Source organism: Rattus norvegicus, chromosome 13 (assembly GCF_021556685.1).
Source record: "Rattus norvegicus strain SHRSP/BbbUtx chromosome 13, alternate assembly SHRSP_T2T, whole genome shotgun sequence".
Classification (NCBI taxonomy): Eukaryota; Metazoa; Chordata; class Mammalia; order Rodentia; family Muridae; genus Rattus; species Rattus norvegicus.
The window spans coordinates 62,931,326-62,939,747 of NC_141546.1; the positions used below are offsets into that span (position 1 = coordinate 62,931,326).

At 36.9% G+C, this 8,422-nt stretch overlaps 1 non-coding gene across 1 annotated transcript; it reads right to left on the bottom strand.

Annotated features, from left to right (window-relative positions):
• Window positions 1-7,599: 7,599 nt before the first annotated feature.
• LOC120096405 (small nucleolar RNA SNORA17) lies at window positions 7,600-7,732 on the bottom strand. The gene has a single exon (XR_015636426.1). It is a non-coding gene; the product is annotated as a small nucleolar RNA SNORA17 (small nucleolar RNA).
• Window positions 7,733-8,422: the final 690 nt, after the last annotated feature.

The window sequence follows — 8,422 nt, forward strand, 5'->3', positions numbered from 1 at the left end:
TTACAGGTAATTATGTTTGTACCCACAGACTAGTGTTGCTCTCACCCTTTTAATTTTCTTTTACTATGGGCAATTATTAATGCCAGGACTTATAACAGTTCAAAGTTCTGAGAGTAAGTCACTCATGTGTTTTGAGCTCTAAGTGGACATCTATATTACTACTCCAATACACAGGGACAATTGTGGAAGAAGGATGGAGAGATTGAAAAAGAAGTCAATTTTATGAAAAAGTATCATTTGATGTTGGAAAAAAAACCCAGTAGAAACATAAAATCCTGAAGGAGCAAGGTTGTAAATATTGGAGAAAAACTGTTCATAAAAAGGAACCATCAATATATAGGAAAGGGAGATATACTGAAGTACAATTGAAACCAAAAAAAGAGTACAAAACTGGATCCAATTGGATAAATGGTTATTAACTCTCTAACTTCAGACACTAAGATGAAACAAGTGTATGTAGAAAACTTAAGATATTTAGTAAGGATATCAACAACACACACACACACACACACATTATTGGATATTTTCTTTATTTACATTTCAAATATTATACCTTTTCCCAGTTACCCCTCCAGAAATTCTTATCACATCCCCCCCCTTTCCTGCTTCTATGAGGGTGCTCCCTACTGACCTACCTCCTCCCTACCTCCTTCCCACCTTAGAATTCCCCTACACTGGGTCATCAAGACTTTACAGGACCAAGGGCCTCTCCTTCCATTGATGCCCAAGAAGGCTATCCTCTGTTACATATGCTGCTAGAGCCATGGTTCACTCCATGTATACTCTTTGGTTGGTGGTTCAGTCCCTGGGAGATCTGGGGGGTGGTCTTGTTGAATGATATTGTTGTTCTTCCTATGGGTTTGCAAACACCTTTACTCCTTCAGTCCTTTCTTTAACTCCTCCATTAAGGACCCCAATCACAGACCAGTGGTTGGCTGAGAGAATCCAACATTGTATTTGTCAGACAGACAGAGCCTGACAACTATACCAGACTCCTGTCAACATACACTTCTTGGCATCTTCAATAGTGTCTGGATTTGGTGATTGTCTATGGGATGGAGCTCCATGTGGGGATGTCTCCCAATGGCCTTTCTTTCAGTCTCTGTTCCACATTTTGTCTCCTTTTTCCTCCTGTGTATATTTTGTTCCCCCTTCTAAGAAGGACTAAAATATCCACATTTTGGTGTTCCTTCTTGAGCTTCACGTGTTCTGTAAATGGGTAGTTGGAGCTTTTGGGCTAATATCCACTTAACAGTAAGTGCATACCATGTGTGTTCTTTTCTGACTCAGTTACCTCACTCAGGATGTTATTTTCTAGTTTCTTCTATTTGCCTACAAAAAAAATATCATGAAGTCATTTTTTTTAGTAGCTGAGTAGTACTCCATTGTATAAATGTACCATACATTCTGTATCTATTCCTCTGTTGAAGGACATCTGGGCTCTCTCCAACTTCTTTTAAGTATATGCCCAGTGTGGTATAACTGGGTCCTCAGGTAGTACTATGTCCAATGCTCTGAGGAACTGCCAGACTGATTTCCACAGTGGTATCAGCTTGCAGTCCACCTACAATGGAGGAATGTTCCTCTTTCTCTATCTTCTCACCCACATCTACTTTCATCTGATTTTTTGATCTTAGACAATTTGAATGGTGTGGGGTGAAATCTCAGGGTCGTTTTGATTTGCATTTCCTTGATGACTAAGGATGTTGAACATTTCCTTAGCTACTTCTCAGCCATTCGACATTCCTTAGCTAGGAATTCTTTGTTTAGTTTTGTGCCCCATTTTTAATAGGGTTATTTGGCTCTTTGAAGTCTAACTTCTTGAGTTATTTGTATATATTGGATATTAGCCCTGTATTGGAGGTAAAATTGGTAAAGATCTTTTCCAAATCTGTTTGTTGACATTTTGTCCTATTGACAGTGTCCCTTGCCTTACCGAAGATTTGCAATTTTATGAGGTACCATTTGTAGATTGTTGATCTTAAAGCCTAAACCATTGGTGTTCAGGAAATTTTGAGTGTATCTGGTTTGATGTGGAAGTCCTTGATCCAATTGGAATTGAGCTTTGTATAGGGCCATAAGAATAGATTGATTTGCATTTTCTACATGCTCACTGCCAGTTGAACTAGCAGGTTTGTTGAAAATGCTGTCTCTTTTTCAGTGGATCGTTTTAGTTCCTTTGTCAAACTTAAGTAACCATAGGCATGTGGGTTCATTTCTGGGTCTTCATTTCTATTCCACTGATCAGCCTGCCTGTCTCTGTACAAATACCATACAGTTTTTTTTATCACGATTGATCTGTAATACAACTTGAGGTCAAGGATGGTGATTCCCCCAGAAGTTCTTTTATTGTTGAGAAGAGCTTTCACTATCATGGGGTTTTGTTATTCCAAATAAATTTGCAAATTCCTCTTTCTAACTCTATTAAGAATGGAGTTTTAATTTTGGTGGGGATTGCACTGAATTTGGAGATGGCTTGTGGCAAGATAATCATTTTTACTATATTAAACCTTCCAATCCATGAAGACGGGAGATCTTTCCATCTTCTGAGATCTTTGATTTCTTTCTGAACTTCATGTCATTCAGATCTTTCATTTGGTTGGTTAGAGTCACACCAACATATTTTTGTATTATTTGTGACTATTGTGAAGGGTATCATTTCCCTAATTTCTTTATCATCTATTTATCCTTTGAGTAGAGGAAGGCTACTGATTTGTCTGAGTTAATTTTATATCCAGCCTATTTGCTGAGGATGTTTATCATCTGTAGGAGTTCTCTGATAGAATTTTGGGAGTCACTTAAGTATATTATCATATCATCTTCAAATAGTGATATTTTGAATTCTTCCTTTCTAATTTGTATCCCTTGACCTCTCTTTGCTGTCTAATTGATCTGGCTAGGACTTCGAGTGCTATTTTGAATAGGTTGGGAAAAAGTGGGCAGCCTTGTCTAGTCCCTGATTTTAGTGGGATTGCTTCAAGTTTCTCTCCATTTACTTTGATGTTGGCTACGGATTGTTGAATATTACTTTTACTGTATTTACCTATGTGCCTTGAATTCCTGATCTTTCCAAGTATTTTACCATGAAGGTGTGTTGAATTGTGTCAAATAAATGCCTTCTCTGCACCTATTGAGATGATAATGTGTCCCCCCCACAACAATTGAGTTTGTTTATATAGTGGATTACATTGAAGGATTTCCGTATGTTGTTCCATCTCTCCATCCCTAGGATGAAGCCCACTTGATCATGATGGATGTTTATTATGTTCTTGGGTTTGGTTTGCAAAAAAATTATTGAGTTCTTTTGCATAGATATTCATCAGGGAATTTGGTCCAATGTTCTCTTTCTTTGCTGGTTCTTTGTGTTGTTTAGGTTTAAGCATAATTGTGGCTTCAAGGAAAAAATTGAGTAGTGTTCCATGTGTTTTTATTTTGTGGAATAGTTTGAAGAGTATTGGTATTAGGTCTTCTTTGAAGGTCTGATAGATTTCTGCAATAAACCAATCGGTCCTGGGCACACCCCCTCCCCTTTGTTTGGGAGACTTTTAAGGATTGTTTCTATTTCTTTAGGGGTGATGAGGTTGTTTAGATGGTCCATCTGATTCTGATTTAACTTTGTCCCTGGCATCTATCTAGAAAATTGTCCATTTCTTCCAGATTTTCCAGTTTTGTAGAGTATAGGCCTTTTTAATAGGTTCTGATTTTTTTTTTAATTTCTTCAGTTTCTTTTGTTATATCTGCTTTTTGAGTTCTCATTTTGTTAATTTGGATACTGTCTCTGTGCTCTCTGGCTAGTCTGGCTAAGGGTTTATCTATCTTGTTGATTTTCTCAAAAAGCCAATTCCTTATTTTGTTGATTCTTTGTATATTTCTTTTTGTACCTACTTGGTTGTTTTCAGTCCTGAATTTTACTATTTACTGTTGTCTAATCCTCTTTACTGTATTTATTTCTTTTTGTTCTAGAGCTTTCAGGTGTGCTGTCTAGCTGCTAGTTTATGCTCTCTCTAGTTTCTCCAGTTTTCACTATGCTCAAGGATATGTAAGGTTGGTATAGTTAGAAAAAGAAAGAAAGAAAGAAAAGGCCAATGATAAAAAAAATCTACATGTGACTACAATGCAATCCCCACCAAAATTCCCAGCCAACACTTTATAGACATTGAAAGGACAATATTCAACTTTATATAAACAAAACAATAAAGATAAACAATCTTGTATATGTAAAAGAACTTCCAGAATCTCACATCCCTGATTTTAAGCTATACTACTTAGCTATATTGATAAAAACTGCGTAGTATTGCCCTGAGAACAGAAAGGATGATTAATCTTATGAAATCTAAGACTCAGACACATATTCACACACGTATGGACTTCTGATTTTTGATAAAGGAGCCAGAAATATACAGTAAAGAAACAAAGAATAAAAGCTTCTTCAACAAATGATGTTGTAGAATGCTGTATGTAGGCATGTAGCAGTATGTAAATACATCCATATCTACCATGTGCATAAAACTTAAGTCCCAATAAACCCAGACCTCAATATAAAAGAAGAAACACTGAAACTGGTAGAAGAGAAAGTGGAGAATAAACTTGAACATAGAAGTCAAATTCCTTAGCAGATTACCAGTAACATAAGCACAAGAATAAAATTAATGGAGCCTCATCAAATTGAAAAGATTCTATAAGGCAAAGGGCACCACCAATAGAATAACATGCCAGCCTAGAGAATTGGAAGTATTTTTTTATCAATTCCACATGTGACAGAGGGCTAACATCCAAATTATATAAGAAATTCAATACACTAGACATCAATATATTAAATATCATGAATTTATAGGCCAACAAAAGGACCTAGGAATCGTATCATGTAACAATTCAGATATTTGTTATTTTTGTTGTTTCATTCCTACTTACTTAAAGCTGTACAAAATGAAAACTTTCCTCTAATGTATAAAAAAATGAAATAAGAATATAAAGAGTTCATGCTTAGGATAATTACATAATTAATTATTAATAGAGGTCATCAAACTACTAAAAGATTTCTGAATTAGTTCTCAATCTTTATAATAAGCAAATAACAAACAGAACAGTGTACTGGTTAGCTCTGGTTACAAGAATCTTCTTAAGTAAAATTAAACTGATTATCATATTTCTCAGCAGAGACAGAAAATACTATTTAAAACATATGATTAGGTAACTTTGAAATGATACAGATACTGTATCCTTTGAAATTATTAAACTTTGAAAGGCAGTTCCTATGCTGCCAATAGTGTGAATATAGTGATCTATATTCTGAAGGGTCAATGTACCAAAGACAAGTATCTGGGATCAAAGACAAGAGGGAAAGGATATTGTTATTCCATTTCTATTTCTGGTGTTAGATTTAAGACAGAAAGAAAAGAACAGAATACAGCAACACACTGTATGCCTTCAATAAAACATTTCTCAAGAGAGATGTTGCCAAGTAGATTCAATGCTGAAAGAAATAAAGAGGGAAAGGTAGGTTAACAATATAATGCAATTTAATTATATCTGTGGTTGGTGTGTGAAATTTAGAAGCAAATGTGTGGATTAGATAAGAATATGCACAGAACCCCATAGAAATGGGTTGGCAGACTCTGTAAGTATTGAGATTTCTAGTGATGATAGAACAGCTATTGGAGTGGCGAGCCATACTCTCTGGATAGTTTCCTAATGCAATTGGGGTACTTTGGGCTAGAACTTTGTGCCTATAGGTCATTAGAAAGGTGCCAATAGTTCTCTACTCCTCTCTACTTGCTTCCGGGAAGGCAGTACAGTGAAAGATGAACAGTTTAAAACTCTAATCTCCACACTTCTTGGTGATGACTTAGAGACAACTGTTTCTAGAGTTGTTCAGCATCATGGGACTGATTTTTGCACCTCTCCAGACTCTGAACAGAATGATATCAGTTGTGCCTAGGACATAATAAGAATCAAGACCCCATATGAACAACAGTGCCAACCAACCAGAGCTTCCAGGGACTAAGCCACTACCCAAAGACTATACATGGACTGACCCTTGGCTCCAACCTCATATTTAGCAATGAATAGTCTAGTAAGATCACCAGTGGAAGGGGAAGCCCTTGGTCCTGCCAAGACTGAACCCACAGTGAACATGATTTTGGGGTGAGAGCGGTAATGGGGGGAGGACGGGAAGGGGAACACCCATATCGAAGGGGAGGGGGAGGGGCTAGGGGGATGTTGGCCTGGAAACCGGGAAGGGGAATAACAATCGAAATGTTAATAAGAAATACTCAAGTTAATAAATATGGAAAAAAAGAATAGCATTCATTATACCTGTGTATTTTTTGATAATGTGCTAATTTGGGTATATTTATTTATCTATTTAATGAGACATGGCTCACTTATTACTAAGCTGCCCTGGATTTATCCTGTAAGCCAGGCGATCCTGGACTTTTTAGAGCTGATTAAACTCAGTATTTGAGAATATACGCTTGAGCCAATATACACGGCTTAAATCTAATATTAAGAAAGTAATTATATAATTAATGCCTGTGCTTATTAACAAAGATAATATAAGTTTATTTAAAAGGAAAGTCATGTTTATGATTATATACGTATTTTCACATCACTGTTTTTCCTGAACTTTTATTTCCTATTTTTCTTTTTATTTAAACTAACATTTTATTGGTTCTTTGTGAATTTCACATCATCCATCCGTTCCTATTTGACTCTTCTCCACTCACTTCATACCCACCCCCCCACCCTTTCAAACCAGAGTGTTGTAGCCAGTGAGGGACATGACAAGTACTCCTATTCTCATGACCTTGTTCTCTCACCTGCCATGGATGGCAAGGGACTAGGGATAGGAGGAGGGCATCTTTTCCTCATCCAAAACCACTGCCCAGCAGACAATACTTCCACATTCATGTCCTCAGGGCTAGGTTACCCATACCTCTGCCATTAAGGTCAGTTCTGTTATGCTACACAGGTGAGGTCCAGTGTCTGGTCTTCTGAGTGCTGTGTCAGGGGAGAGGTTCTCCTGCCTGCTGTAGGTAGCAGTGGGTAAAAGGTGGGGATCACCTCTCCTTTGTCCATTTCACCATATAGCAGACAAGTTCCAGGATGAGCTCTTACATGCCCATGCCCTCTGTCCTACCAGGCTACCAGAGTCAGCTATACTGTGTTTTCTAGTCACAGTAGTCTCTGGTTGGCTCATGGTCCTGGGAACCATTAAGAGTCTTTGTAAAACACACTCTCCTGAGTGCTACAGCTGATGGTAGGCAAGATCCACTCTTCTACTCTCCTGTCCCCAGGGCCAGGTCTCCTACCTGCTGCATGCAGTGAATAGTGCAGGAAGAGTAGGGTATCTCTCCTGTATCTACTTCACCTTCACAATAGATGAGTATTAGAGCCAGGTCTCCCAATCTCTTATCCTTCGGCACTGGCTTTCCCACAACTCCACACAGTTCTGGAGCTGGGTAAGGACAGGGTCAACTCTCTTGCTCTCTTTGTCCCAGGGAGAGTTCTTTTAGTTTCTGGATGATTCATCTTCCTGGCAGCCATAAGAGCTTTTGTAGCAAAAGACTGGTGGTTGTCTCAGGTTTGCTTTCCTTAGGTAATGCTAGGCTACTAATCATTTAGCTGTTCATAGGACAGAACACTTGAGTTTAGACATAGTATCTCTCCTCTCTGCTGCCGATTGATGCATATGTGACACAATAGACACATTTGCAATGCTTCTAGGGACAAATTCATGATTTTTATTTTCTTCTTTATTCTACTCCTAAAGTCTCCCTTCTTTTTCTTTTTGATTTCAAATTAAAATGTTGTTTCTTAGCCAATTAATTTCACACCTCAAAATGACTCAATAATTAATAGTAATAGTAATAGCTATGATAAAATAAGTAAGCCTTCTTACACATAAGAAACTAAGAAATACTTTGTACACCAAGACAGACAGCAATAGAAGTTGAGTTAATGATAAACAACTTCATATATTAACATTTAGCTATCTACTATCTTTAAAAAAAAAAACTAGTATCTTACTTTAAGTGAAGAGAAAAATAAAAAGGAAAGAGAGGAAAAATGAATAAAACTAATTTTTCTGAATCCTAATAAGTTTGAGAGTTCAAGATGACTAATAATGCTTTTACACATAAAATATTCTGCACAATAAAATTTAAATAAATTATATCTTACCAATTAATTAGTGTTCTCCAGTGTTCCAACATGGAGAGGGCTAAACTAATAAACAGAAAATTTTAAGGCATAATTATTGTCCCTTCCTACTGTGAAAAGCAATTCTCATTTTCTGGTCTGTAAATATGTGGAAGGAAAAATAAGATGCAATTCCACTAAAAGTAAATGTTCATTAGAGGGAGGAAAAATATAACATGAATATTTTAGATGAACCTAACTGACAGTGCCTTGTCCAGCTAAT